The 15,741-nt window shown below is 34.4% G+C and overlaps 1 protein-coding gene across 1 annotated transcript in view; it reads left to right on the top strand.

Moving 5' to 3' along the window:
- The window catches only part of LOC149540932 (protein ACCELERATED CELL DEATH 6-like), a 32,329-nt gene that overhangs the window by 333 nt on the left and 16,255 nt on the right, over window positions 1-15,741 (top strand). The gene's annotated exons all lie outside the window — the stretch shown is intronic.

The raw sequence follows: 15,741 nt of genomic DNA, 5'->3' as shown, positions 1-15,741 counted from the left end.
TCCACCACCTTTTTTTTGCTATGTTTGGTAATCAGAATGACAGATATAACATTTTCAAATTATTATTCACTTATAGTCCACAGATTTTGTTAATTATATTTAATACTACATAATTTATATGCTATCAACATTATGCCAGTCACTTACCTGTACTAGGTCTAACAAGTGTGGACACTTGTCCATATTTAGCAAGGGGAAAGGAAGGTCACTAATGTCCAATGATATTTCTATTTATCCATAAATATTTTTCCAAATCTTTGCATTCCCTTCATTAATGAAAATTAATTGTCATAAGTACACAAGTGAGGTGTCATACCCCTTATTTTTTAATGATTTTTTGTGTCAAGCTATGACGTGACTAGTGTTTAAATTTTATGTGATCCAAACCCCATTTTTGGATGATTCTAACACATATTCATGATTTACCTTCATTAAAAGCCATATTATTGTAAATAACAATTTGTTATGATAGTAATTGCCTATTAAAATAAAGAAGTGTGAGTTGAGTCTGTAAAAAAATGAAGCAGCTTGAATTCAAAGGGGGAAAATAGAGCAAGCAAAGAAGTGCTAAGAAAATAGGTAGATAGTTGCAGACGAGAGAACTAGTGGACCATACTATGTTTCTCTAAGACATAGAAGTCGTAAGAAGGTTTAATGCATGCAGATGGCTAGGGTATTTCTTGAGTTTGACTGCATATGATGATGAGGTGGCTACATAATTCACAAGGACATTTGATGAGGGTGAAGCTTTTGTTTGGGGTCTAATGGTTATTGCAATAGAAGAATGCATTACTAAAGTAACTAGGTTTCTTGTAGTTGGAGAACATTACCCTAGCACACATGATGTGAGGTCAGCAAGAGCTCAATTTACTAGACTGCCTAATCCTCAAATGGACATTACAAAGCAAGGTTGTAAGAGAATGTCACTATCTCGACCATACACTGAATTAGCCATGCATATTATTAGGTATTTTACATGCGAAGGTAGATTCTCATACTTGTATGCACATCATTTCAAATTACTCAGTTGCATAAGGCATAATCTTGCAGTAAACATTCCAAATTTCTTGTATAATATGCTCTATATTAGTGTGGAAGAAACTCAAAGGAAAAGATAATTCTATTACTCATCATGCCTTAATCAAGTTACTGATAGAGAGGTCACTTAGGGATGTGTCTCCCATGACATGGGATGAATTTATGCAAGCCAAAACTCTACAACCCCAAGCTACCCCTATTGAATAACCTGGTGAGGAAAATGTCCCCACCAATGAGCCTACTAAATAGAATACCCAAGAGGTTGAAGCTGAGAATACCCAAGGAAATGTGCAAGAAACTATTCCTATTCAAGAAATCATGCCTTCACCTATGCAAGAGACCCCAAAACCTACTTCTAGCAGAGCTAAGAGGAAACAAAAACTGTAGGAAGAAATCTCTATTCAGGAAAAGGAAGAGCTGAACCCTACATTTGTGAGACAAAAGAGAACAAAGAAAAGTCCTGCAACAACTACTCCTACAATAGAGACGCCTAAATGGAAAAGTAGGGAAAAGGCTTTGATGCAAGAAGAAACCCCCGTAAGGAGAAGCCCTAGGATGAGAGGGCAAGTTTCTAAGGATTCTACTTTGTCTAAAACATCTACTAGGGAGTCCCTTGTGAAAATTATTTATGATCACTCTCCTCCCCATCCTAAGATTACAAGCATTCCCAAAAATCCTACTGAGGAATGTAGGGATGAAATCAAAGAAAATCTAAATGATACCCTAGTAGACCAACCAAGTACTTCCAGCTATCGGGATAAAATAGTTCCTGAATATGTTGATCCAAACACTACTCTAGTTCCCCATAAATCAACATGGATTACTGGTTTTGTAGAACATTTATGGAAGGAACAAAGAAAGAGGAAAAGCAATCATGAAGAAGACAGAAGTTCTATCATTCTGTAGAAACTCCTTTTTCAATTGTATAGACAACATCTATTTGCTAAGGCCTTATGGAAAGAAGAGAAGAAAAAGATGAATAAGATCATAGCATCTCAAGGTGAAGAAATTGTAGGTTTAAAAGAATGGTTAGAAAGCCAAAAGCAACAAATCGATCATGCCCTCAAGTTAGCTGATTAGGGCCTTGCTTGTAGACCACCACCAAGAGTTTATTCTCTCTATTTGAAAGAACAAATTATTTTTTGTTTCAATTAATGTTGACTCTTAATAATATTAATGTAGAGATCAAATTAGCACACGAATTGTATGGACTATATCAAACTTTTCCATCTTGGCAGTAGAATTTACTTTGTGAATTATATGTTCATAATTTTGTTATCCCTTTAGAGACTCAATGGAATACCTTTCTTTACATAGGGGACATGCATTTGAGAGCCCTCATGTCTTGGATGTCAAATGAAGAAAATTATGACAGGTAGCTAAATAATTACAGAGATGAGGAAATGATAGAACCCTTGCCTTTAAGAGTAGAGAGTAGTAAGCCAGATGAAGTTCTCAGGGATTGGTTCACATTAACTTATGGAAAGAAAAATCTAGAAGTAAGGGATAGGATCTTTGCTGCTAAAGCTAAGCTTTATGCTGATTATGAAAATTTGCCCTACTTTGATTTCCAAAGAGCTATGACTGGTGCTAGGAGTAGATGAGCTAGATTACCTAAATCTCTTAAAAAGTTAGAACCACATAGTTCCACCAACTTAAAGGCAGCACTTCACAGGGTTCCAAAATATTTAGAGTTAGGGAAGTAGGCCAGACCAAAGTTGTGGTGTCCCCTAACCATGTAGCCTCCAATGCTTCTGTGGCATTTGTATAAAATCAATGCCAATAGACTCGATAGGATGCAGGAAGATCACAAAAGGGAAGTGTGGGAGAGAAATAGAGGATTTTACTATACCTTCAAGAGCTGTAGGAAAGGAAGAACAGAAATTGGAGAGTTCAGGTCATTAACAAGGAAGTGAAATGCTTGAGGAAAAACATTAGTTTAGCAGGGGGTAGATGATGAGACCAATTATTATCTTTATTTCATAATATTTTTAAGACACTTTGTTGATACTCTATTTTATTTCTATCAAAACATTTTTGGATCTATGTTTACCAAACCTATGATAAACCTATGGGTAGAAACTATGCCATCTCTTGCTAGTATTATATATATTATGCAATATTTCATATAGCTAACAAAATGTGCATTCTTATATTTGAATTTAATTTGATAAATATTTATTTATAAGTCTTTGTATTTTAACTAACCTATTAATGAAGAGTGAAAGATGATTGGAAGAATTCAAAAGATGAGTGCAAATAGCATTCAAGGAGAAGAGAATGCTAAAGAGTAGCCATGGTGGAGGGAGTTGTAATGGTTCCAGAAGACATGAAAAAAAGTAAGGAGCTATGAAGACTTATTGCCTTCTCTTCATTTATTCCATGGTGAGCGAATGTTTAGACTTTATTGTTCCCACCTTAAGCCGTTATTTCTTCTTCCTACGTTGAGTTGTTATTTTCCTTCTTTCTCTCGTGCAGATTTAAAGCTAGGTCATTTACTTTTTTGTTATGGAATAAGTGTTGATCTCCTATATATAGGAATCAACCCAAGTGGTATGGTTTAGCCAGTTGCAAGAATGATTTTATGAGAATAGATTGTTAACTTTTACAGTTGTGTTTTTATAATTTTGTGTTATGTAATGAATCTCTAAAATCTAATGAAATAGTTTTTTGCTTCTATCTTGTGTTATTAGTTTAGTGAAGCAAACCAAGAGGGCCCACTTGGAAGGTGGATTATATTAGGATAGAATAGATTTATTTCCAAGCATTCTTAGTATTGTAAGTAGAAGTTTTAAGTTCCTTCCTATAGCATCACACTTTGTGAATGTTCCTGCAGCATATGTGAGAACAATTATAGTGGATGAATTGAGTTGGAATATTTGTTATCCTTTCATTGTATTTTCAGTATTCATAGAGTTAAGTGTGTTAATTTCTTACAGCAATAGTGTAACTTATTTTCCTTGCATTTTAGTTTCCTATAGCATAAGCTTAGTGACTCATTAAGAGACCTAGTGGACATACTATGCCAACTATTTCAAGTATACATCCCTAGGTTGACAAGATTAAATAAACCTCATAGTGGGAAAACTAGTCCTTAGTTTGAATATATTATTCCTAAGCATGGCCTAGAGCATGACTATGATACACCTATTGTGAGGCAGACTAATGCTCAATCATCTACTTTACATGTCACATGGTATGAAAGGCTTAAAAAAATATACATATGTAGAAATAGGAATACATCATCCTCTTCGGATCCATGATACAAAGTCCAATAAGATAAATGAAACCATCCACCATACATGATACATCCATCCATCATAAAAGATATAACATCCATCATGAAATATAACCATCTATCATAATGATACATAGAAAGAATGAAAGTAAATGTAGACAAGGAATGCTCTAGCTATGGTGACTATGGACGGATCTCAATGGTAAGAGTGAAAAAAGAGCTACCACCCAACCAGATGGAACCTAAATTGCCCACTCCCACTGTGCTAAGGAGATAGTCTCAAGTCCCAAACAAGATATCAACCAAATATCAAAATACTCTCTAAGTCCAGGAGATCCTAAAAGTAATCTAACTCAAAGGGTTCCAAGATAGGTTGACATCTATACCCAAAGACACACAAAGACACACAGCAAACCTACTATGTAAGTGAGCAAGTGTAATCACATGAATCACATTGGAGTTACCTTGGTAGTCTCTCAGGATCCTAGGGTCCCTAGTGATCTCTATGCCACCACTAGTATCCTCTTGAACTTAAATTATTTATCAATTATTTATTAAATTTACAATTATCAATAAAACTATTAATAATTAATAAATTTAATAATTAATTATCTATTAAAATTATTTAATAAAATTAATAATCATTATAATTTTAATATTTAAAATTTATAAAAATTATTAAATATCTTTAATAATAATTATAAATCTAATAACTAACATTTATAAAAATTATTTAATAAAATTAATACTAATTATAAATTAAATTAAATGAAAAATAATAATTATAACTTAGGCATTTTTAATAAAGCTTGTTGGCTTTTAAATAGAGCTGCAGGGGTTTTTGCACAGCCTCCTACTAACGTAGGGCCTACGATAGCGCTACTGACGCAGTCCTTGTGGTAGCAATGTGGCTGCTGGCAGTAAGGGATAAGGTAAGTGGGGAAGGGGGTGGCTAAAACTCGTCCCTCCCCAATTTATTTATTTATTTTTTTAAATTTATTTTATATAAATTTCCTTTTTTAAAAATATTATGTTATAAACAAACCCCCCATTTATATATATATATATATATATATATATATATATATATATATATATATATATTTGTTTATAAACATTTACAATTTTAGTCAGGTAGGCAAAATACACTTATCCATTCAGATTTTTAATTTAAAAATTCAATATTATTTCAAAACCCATTTCCCTATTTAATTTTCCATAATCAAATCTATTGAAATAAAGTTTCAACGATATTATATCCCCCATGTATTCATAAAAATTCCCACAAGCATTCTAATAACTTCAAAATATAATATTGAAATATTCATTGCAAGGAAAATCAAACAAACAATTCTCAATCACGATGAAGACAAGAAAGGAAAGAGTGTAATCAACTATGCAAAAAATCACAAGCATCTACTCGGACTCTAATGGTAATTGCTACGCTCAAGATGATTGTAGAGAAATCCCTCCTCTCGAAGCCTTCTCCTTTCTGAAATTATTTTCCCTTCCAAAATTCTCCGATGATTTGAAAATGAACCCCCAAGTTGTGATATGGAGTTCTCTCGCGTTCACCCCAGAGAACTTCTTGCTCACTAGAGTTCAATTCCAAATTAACTTTTATTAATATTTCCTTTATCTTTTCCATGCACATTTATGAATTTATTAAAAAACTTATTTAATTTTTACTTGAATTCTATTTTAATTGATTTGTTAATTTTCAATCTCATGCACACTTTATGCAATTAAAATATCGTATTAAATTCACTTTGTTTATCTTTTTAATTAATTTCTTATATTTTCATGTCATGCATGCATCATGCGAACTTAAAACTTTTAATATATTTTCACTTTTTAATTCATTTTCGAAACTTAATTGATAAACTATTTATTAACTTAAATAATAATATTATTTAACATTTATTTAAAAATGAACTCTGAATATATTATTATTAAATTAAATAAATATTATCACATTTTAAATTTATCCTTATAACTTTTGTCTTCAAATTTAATTCTTTTTATTTAATTAATTTCCAAATTAATGAAATATAATTAAATATTATAATATTATAACAATTTTCTATTAAATTAAATCACTAATTTAATCTTTTAATTAGACTTAATTAATAGAAAATTCACCAAAGACTCATAAAACAAAATATGAAAACCCATCATAGCAAAACACATTCAAAATCAAACTAAAGGGCTATAATCATGAATTAACATCATTTGATGCATTCGGAGGGTACTCAACTCAGATACTTGTCCTAATTTTCAATTAGGACAAATGGCTTAAAGGTTTAAGATTTGGACTTAAGCATTTATCTCCCCTCTCTTACCATTGAGATAATACGATAGGTTATGCTCATCCTAACAATTCAGGAAAGTTGATACCTAGTACTGGAAACTTGCATAAAATTCACGCATGTACAAACACAATATTCTAAGCTAAATAGGCAATGGTAGGAAGTGGTGCATCATATAGATCTCGACTAGCAGGTGACTATGACTCCCTTCCTTAACCACATCAGAAATGCCAAACATAAAGAAAACAAACACACAAACCATACACATGCAGTATGGATTAAGTATCCATAAGAAAACACATATGATAATAAACCATCTAACTAATCATTTTCAATAACTGAAAACACTATAATAATCATCATGCATACCTGAAGTATAGAGTACCAAGTAACCTTGTCATAAAATCAACTAAATTTGAAACAATATCTGATAATTAGGAAGTAATGCTGCTAAACATCAAGCATAAAACTAGCCTAAAAGAGTTCAGCACTGATAGCAAAAAAATGTAATTTAGGGGCAGGCACAAAAAAAAGTTTTCTTATGACTATTTTTGTATATAGTAAAGCATTAGGTACGATAATTTAGTCTTTATTATTGTATATGTTGAAAAATATACCCATTATATTCTAAGGAAAAATATTTTAAACATGATTTGGGTTTTAAAGATAGTCAAGGAATGTTTATCTCAATTCCCTTCATTGTAGGTGCTCAAATAAGAAAAATTTGAGGAAAAAATAATTTTCTACAGGTCTATTTTTGACATTCTACTTAGTTTAGGGTCTTAAAATGTATAGTAATGCAAAATGTGTGACATTTTTTTTAAATGCACCATAACAGAAAACAAGTAAAATCCTTTTAAACAACATTGTGAATGTAGATTAAATTTCTTTCAGATTTAGAGAAATGAATGTAGTATGAAATTTGCTTCTAGTAATACTTGATCTGCACTTGATAAAAATTTAATGATTTCAATGTTTTCTAGGGAGATCAAATCAAATATATATATTATATTGAATGGGTGTGTCCATGAATGGATATCTCTGTACACAGTGGAGGCAAGTCCATTTAGGACAATCTTTCTTATGCATCGACTCAATACAAGGAGAGACTTGATCACTTAATCAGTATTAGTAATGGGAGTAGTTATGCCTTTATCCTTGCCAACATAATAATATATATACAAGATCGTTGATTCTAAAGATGATATAAACAAACTTAAAATCTGATTCATTTCCTAGATTTGATCATTGCCAAGAACATGAAACAAGTACTATTAGTCATCTATAATCTGCATGTACAAATTATTCAATATACATGGGATTGTTATAAAGTTATGATTTGGTATGTGAATGGTAGGTGCATATAATTTATCATTCATATATCTGACCATGGCTATCATACTTAAACACTTCCTCTTAGCTAGGGAAGATAAATATCTAATCAAGGGTATATATGTCACAATAGGCTCATCTATTATGAAAAGAAATATCACCTAACTCGTGATATCTGAGTGTATAATATGCTCGAGAATATCAAGTCGCATGACATTCTTCTTGTACACTCATGTTATGGTATGTGCATTGACATCATGTCTCATGATGTCTACCACAAAAAATCATGGCATATCCATGAAAACACTTATCCACTGTGATTATCTCATAAAGAACATAATGATCTACAACTAATATCAAGTCTTGTGATATCTATCAAAATGTCCAAGAGATACTATCATGACATGTCCATGAATATCAAGTCATTATTAATGTTAGTCTAGTTTTAGTTGGACAAAACTCACTATATGTGTGTATATGTGTGTTCTGTGTGTGATAATAAACTATTATATTAAATACTAATGAATAGACATGTTCTATAAAGGGACATCCCTATCCACATTTCATCTAATATAATAGAGATATCTACCATTTGGAAAGTATATATGTAATGTTCCTGTTATAAAATAAATAATAAATTAAACATTTGTAGTGGGCCAATTGATTTAATGTATCTCGGACCCATTTTTATTTTGTTTCCATAGTTTGTGTCACCATTGGCTATCTTTGTACACCCTCAGAAAGGTTTCCCAATGGGTATTTAAGCATGGCTTGTAGAAAGTTTGTGGGTATGCATTCTAGATTATCTCTTTGTACTATGAACTCCTATTTCGGGTTCTCCATTGTTCACCATTTCAGAAGTGAAAGATCTTCCCTATTTGGTTCATTGTGGTTTCAGTGGGATTCAACCCTCACCCTATTCTGTTGTTGCATGTATTAATTCCCCCAGATCTGGAAAATTAGAGCACCATCTTTTGGCATCTATTGAAGGGATTATTCAAGCTTTCTATTGTTGTATTCTATCTAAATGTGTTACATTTTATTGTGGCTCAAACACTTCCCATGCAATATCAAGGTATTCTAGTATTGCCTCCACTTCCACACATTCCACCAACTCATCTTGGTTCTCCCCACATGCCAAACTAATCCTCATCGTATGGCTTGCAAAATTCAAGTATTCTATTTGCTTTGTTTTCCCACCATACAGCCCTTAGGATACCTCATATAGCCCTTAATACACACCATACGAAAAAGTTAGTCATTCACACTATCTACACATCTATTCACTCTCCTCTAGGCACATTGTATAGCCAAGTAAACTCCCCCTCCAAGCACTAAGTATGGTCACTTCTACCATAGAACTCCACCTCCCCACCATATAGACTCTCCTCAACACCGTATGAATTCCTTGTCATCTGTATGACCTTCACTCTCACACTGTATGACTTAAAAATCTAAAGTATAGCTTTAGTCTCTCAATTCATGCTCATATACTATGTAGCCTCAACTACTCACCCCACTATCGACCTACTTGTCACCTTCACCACCCACCGTTTAGTCCTTAGGATTCATCATATGGCCTCCACATTCTGTATACATCATACGACCTTCCCTACAACCCCTTATGTACAACTCACTTAGCATCTTGTGACTCTCCCTCAGACACCTGAACCACTACAGTGGTATCAAAGCACTTCAATCTTGCTAGCTTGTGGATAGTGAATGAGAGTTTATAGCTAGAAGAGAAGGAGGACTCATTTTTTTGATTGAATGGCTGATAAACAAGAACCAACCACTACCAAACTTGTGGCACTACTAAGGGAACTTGCTAGGAATCAAGCATAGATCATTGATATGCAGCGACTCATGGAAGAAAATCTCAAGAAATTGGCAAAGAAAAAAATATCTAGAGAACAAAATGGTCATAGTGTGGACTCAGTGTCAAGTAAATCAAATCCTTAGCCAACATGCTCTTGACCTTCCATGCCAAATTGTTAACCACAAACAGAGGCACAACAAGAAGGGAGACAACCAACCTTCAAAGAGATGCAAGAAGACTAGAAGAATGCAAACCTTAAAAAAAAAAATCCTACAAAGACTACGCAAATCTTAGAATGAGATATTTGAGAGGTGAAAACAAAGGATACTTTAATGATGATCTTAGAAGGAAGTTAAGTAAGTTAAATCTGTCTCCATTTGATGGATCTGGTTTCATTCTTGCACAAGCATGGGTAATGAAAGCTGATACCTACTTCTAGCTAAATCTTATACTAGAAGAAGAAGCAATCAAATTTGTCATGCTGCACTTAGAAGGAGTTGCGCACAAATGGTGGAATCACGACCACCACATTAGGGTATGATCAAATAAATACTTATGCAAAATTCACAGAGAGATTGTTAGAATGATTTGATGGTAAAGATTCAAAGTTCAACTTCAAAGATTTGGCATAACTAAGACAAATTGGATCAGTTGATCGTCATTGCAAAATTTTAGACTCTTTATTTTGGTCATGGACATTTCTGAAAGAAGATGGGTAGTTCTCTTCATGGATGAATTGATAGAACCTCTAAAAGGTTGGGTAAAGGGATTCAATCCTACCATGCTATCATAAGCAATCAATAAAGAACAAATTATGGCATCATCATTGGCATCATCCTCTCGAAGTTACTCACATCCTAAATTATCAATGTTTCTGAGGGCACAAACCTCTGCCCAAGAAGTTGTTGTTGGATGAAGCTACCAGATAGGAACTTCGAAGGAAGAAATTGTGTTTCAATTGCAAGGGACCTTGGGAGCCTAGCCATCAATGTATCAGAAAGGGGAAGATCTATTACATTAAGGTTGTGTTAGATGATGAGGATGAATAGGAAGAAATGTTGAGTAAAGATAATCAACCCCACAATGATGACCAACATCAGTTTGAACTGTACAAAGAGAATTGCCACTTTGGTACAATGCGAAGGAACCATTACATGGGCTGGTAGCCTAAGGTGTATAGTTTTTCATGTGTAGGGTACCCTTCAAGGACAAAGGGTTATAGTGATGTTGGATGGTGGAGCTACTTTAAATTTCATAAACTCATCCTTGGCAAAATGAACAAGTCTACCTATGGAGGTGCACGTAGGCTTTCAGGTCAAGGTCATCAGAGGGACTTTTCTACCCTCCATGCAACTTGTTCCTCAACTGAGTATCACAATGGAAAATCACACGATGACTGAGGACTTCTTCATAGTGGACTTGGCTGGCATGGAAGTAATTCTTGGCATACAGTGGATGGAGACCATGGATGAATATACTCAAAGTTTCAAATGGATGGACTTCACTTTTGTGGTTGACGAAAATAAGGTTGTCCTCTAAGGAATGGAAAATGAAGGTCTGAAGGAAGTTTTTTCACATTAGTTGGAGCTAATATTTTGGCATGATGACGTTGTGTGGGTTGTGCATTGTCTTATCTTGGTGGAACCTACAAAGGGGCATCAAACACCTCCGCTGGATGATGAACTTTAGGATATTTTAAGTAGACATGATAAAGTTTTCATGGATATTCCTCTTGGCATACCACCTCATTGAGGGTTTGAACACACTATTGAGTTGGAATTGGGGGCAAAGTCAGTCATAACCATACCGTACTGTCATCTCGAGAAATTCAAAGATGAGATCAAAAGGATGATCTAGGAATTGCTAGAGAAAGGATGGATCCATCCCAGTTCTAGCACATTCGTGTCATTTCTGGTCTTAGTCAAAAAGAAGAATGGGATGATGGCATGTGTATGGACTACCACGCATTGAACAAAAAAATAATAAAGAAAAGATATCCCATTCCAAGGATAGATGAGCTGCTCGATGAACTAAATGGTGCAATCTATTTTTCAAAAATAGATCTCCATTCTCGATATCATCAAATCTACATGAGGGAAGAAGATGTGGAGAAAATGGCTTTCTGTTGTCACTACAAATATTATGAGTTTTTGGTCATGCCGTTTAGATTGACCAATGCAGCTACTACATTTCAATCATGCATGAACCACATCTTCAACAAGAAATTACATAAGTATTTATTAGTATTCTTTGATGATCTTCTTATTTATTGCAGGACATGGGAGGAGCACCTAAAGCATCTGAATGAAGTTCTAAATATCATGGAGGAACAATCCTTTTTTTCCAAATAGTCCAAATGTAAATTTTTTATTATAGAAATATTGTACTTGGGGCATGTTGTTAGTAAATACAGAGTTCAAGTGCATCAAGAGAAGACTCAGGCTATGCTCGATAGGCCTCCCCCAAAATCACTCACAGATTTGCGAGGATTCTTTAGACTGTGCAGTTACTATAGGAAGTTCATTAAATGATTATCTTAGCTTAGTGCACCTTTAATAGATTTGATAAAGAAAGGGTCACAACTTGCCTTTGATAAGCTAAAAGAGGCCATGAGCACTTGTCCCATACTTGCACTACTTGATTTCACTTGACCATTCATTTTGGAGTGTGACGCATCTGGGGAAGGCATTGGAGTGATACTGATGCAAGATAGACACCCCATCGCTTATGAGAGCCAAAAGCTTACTTTAGCAGAATACCTATATTCCATCTATGACAAAGAAATGTTGGCCATCATACATGCTCTAACCAAGTTCTCGTAGTATCTAGTAGGTGCCAAGTTTGTCATTTGTATGGATCACAACAGTCTAAGATATTTTTTGGAGTAATGAGACTTGAATGAACAACAACAAAAATGGGTAAGAAAGGTTCAAGCTTTTGATTTTGACATTGAGTATGTAAAAGGGTATTAACAATGTAGTTGTAGATGCCTTGTCCCAAAAACCCACCATCTGCTCACTAGACCAGATTTTAACTAACTAGAAGGCACATCTATTAGTGGAATATTCCAAAAATACATTTGCCTATGAAATAATAGATGTCCAAACTCATGATGATCGATAAAGAGTGGTGGATGACATCATCTACTATAAAGACCAGATATACTTGGTACTAGAATCCAAATTGAAGGAGAAAATCTTGAAGGAAATACATGACTCACCTCTAGCTGGACACCCAAGTTTCCTAAAAAATTATAGAAGTCTTCAAGAGAGGTTTTCATGGAAAGGACTTAAAGGGGACGTGTTGGGGTATGTAAGAGAGTGTATAGTTTTCCAACATAACAAGTCCAAACATACTCCTCCTATTGGGCTATTACAAACTTTGCCAATTCCTGAACATAAGTGAGAAAGTATATCAATGGATTTCATAATAAGACTTCCTAAGGTGAGTGGAAAGGGTTGTATCTTTGTGGTGATTGATAGATTGAAAAAGTATGCACATTTCTTCACCATCCCCTCGAACCTCCAGGCTCTACAAGTTGCCGATCTATTTTTCAGAGAAGTTTTTCATCTGCACAGATTACCCCAAAATATTGTCAATGATCAGGATAGACAATTTGCTAGTATCTTCTGGATAGAACTATTTTAGATGGCAAGGATAGAATTATCACCAAGTACAAGTTACCACCCATAGATAGACGGATAGACTGAGATTGCAAACAAATGACTCAAAGGCTACCTTCAGAACTATGTTTCAGCTCAGCAACAAGCATGGGTAAAATGAATCCATCTAGGGGAATATTGCTACAATACCACGTATCACATGTCTATTAGGATGGAACCCTTAAAATCTCTATAAGGGTATGAAGCCCTCTCCTTCTTTGACACAATTTTGGGTGATAGTCGTGCACCAAGGGCAAGGGACTGGCTTCAAGAGGGATAGGACATACTAAGGTACCTAAAAGAAAACCTACAATGGGCACAAAATAAACAAAAGAGGTACATTGACAGACACAGGATATAAAAGAGTTTCAAAGTGGGGGATTTGTTCTATCTTTGGCTCCAGCCATGCCAACAATCTTCATTAAAGGGAATAGGAAAGGAAAAATTGAAGCCACGATTTTATGGCCCTTATCATGTGGTCCATTGTATTGGTGAAGTCATGTATGAACTGGAAATTCTAGAGGGAAGCCACATTCATAATGTCTTCCATGTTTCTTATCTGAAGAAAGCCATCAGGAAAAATGTCACAGTGGCTACCGACCTTCTGCCACTCACTAAAGAAGGAAAGCTCATTTTGGAACTTGTTGAGATCCTCGAAATACATGAAAAGACCCTACGAAACTACACTGTATAGGAATACTTGGTACATTGGCAACACCTACCATTGTATAATGCAACATGGGAAGGCGAGCACATTCTCCAGCACCCTGCATTGCATTTTCTTGAGGACAAGTAAACTTTGGGATAGGAGGACTGTAATGTTCCTATTATAAAATAAATAAAAAATTAAACATTTGTAACGGGTTGATTGATTTAATGTATCTCTAACCCATTTTAATTTTTTTTCAATAGTTTGTGTCACCGTTGGCTATCTTTGTACACCCTTGAAAAGGTTTTCCGATGGGTATTTAAGCATGTCTTGTAGGAAGTCTATGGATATGCATTCTGGATTATCTCTTTGTACTATGAACTCTTGTTTAGCATTCTTTGTTGTGTGCCATTTCAAAAGTGAAATATCTTCCCTATTTGGCTCATTGCGGTTTTAGTGGGATTCAACCCACACCCTATTCATTGCTACATGTATTAATTCACTCAGGTCTAGCAAATCGAAGCACCTTCTTTTGGAATTTGTTGAAGGGATTATTCAAGTTTTCTATTGTTGTATTCTGTCTGAATGTGTTGCATTTTAATGTGGCTCCAATACTTCACGTACAATATCAAGGTATTCTAGTATGACCTTAACTTCCATACCTTCCGCCAACTCATCTTGGTTCTCCCCAAACACCAAAAAAATCCTCATCGTACGTTTTGCAAAATTCAAGTATTCTATTTGCTTTTTTTTCCCACCGTATGGCCTGTAGGATACCCCATACGGCCCTTAATACACACTATACGACAAATTTACTCCTTCACACTATCTCCACATTTGTTCACTCTCCTCCAGGCACACCATATGGCCAAGTAAACTCACCCTCTAGGCACTACGTATGGTCACATCTACCATAAAACTCCACCTCCCCACTATATGGACTCTCCTCAACACCATACAGCTTCCTTATCATCTGTACGACCTTCACTTTCACACCATACAACTTAAAAATTTGAAGTACAACCTTACTCTCTCACCCCATAGTCATATGTTGTATGGCCTCATCTACTCACCCCACTATCAACCTACCTATCACCTTCACCACCCACCATACAGTCCTCAAGATTCGTCATACAGTCTCCATGTTCTCTAGACATTGTACAACCTATTGGTTATCAAAATCACTGATAGAAACCTATGAGCCTTGCTTGCTTGATGCTGAGTATCTAACCAATTTTGGCCAACTTGATAGGATTAATCTAATTGATTCAAATCCTCTACACTTTTGGCTCCGCTAGACCAAGGCCTATTCATCCAAATCTTGGATAAAAAAAACTCAGATCCAAGATGATTTATAGAAGATTGTAAGACAAAAATGAATTCCTCAAGTGGAAAATATTCAAGGAAACTTTCTAGACAATGGTTAATGATTATTGTTATTCAAATTTTTACTATAAGAGTTGAGTGTTGCTGAAAGGAAAATTTTAAAATGGATTATTACAACAAATAAGATCAAATTCTTAAAGGAAAGAAATTAAAGTGTTGCTAGCATGTGGATTGAAAATCATGAACAAATTAATGACCAGTGCCAAATTTCAATTGGTTAATAGAGTTATATATTTCTCTTTTACAACTTTATGATGCATATTATCTAATATTTACAAATGATTTAGTTATTACAATGCCTCAAATTG

The sequence above is a fragment of the Cupressus sempervirens genome, chromosome 9 (assembly GCF_028749045.1).
Source record: "Cupressus sempervirens isolate cs-2001-9-10 chromosome 9, ASM2874904v1, whole genome shotgun sequence".
Taxonomy (NCBI): domain Eukaryota; kingdom Viridiplantae; phylum Streptophyta; class Pinopsida; order Cupressales; family Cupressaceae; genus Cupressus; species Cupressus sempervirens.
The sequence above is the reverse complement of the archived record's forward strand: the minus strand, read 5'-3'. Positions and strand labels throughout refer to the sequence as shown.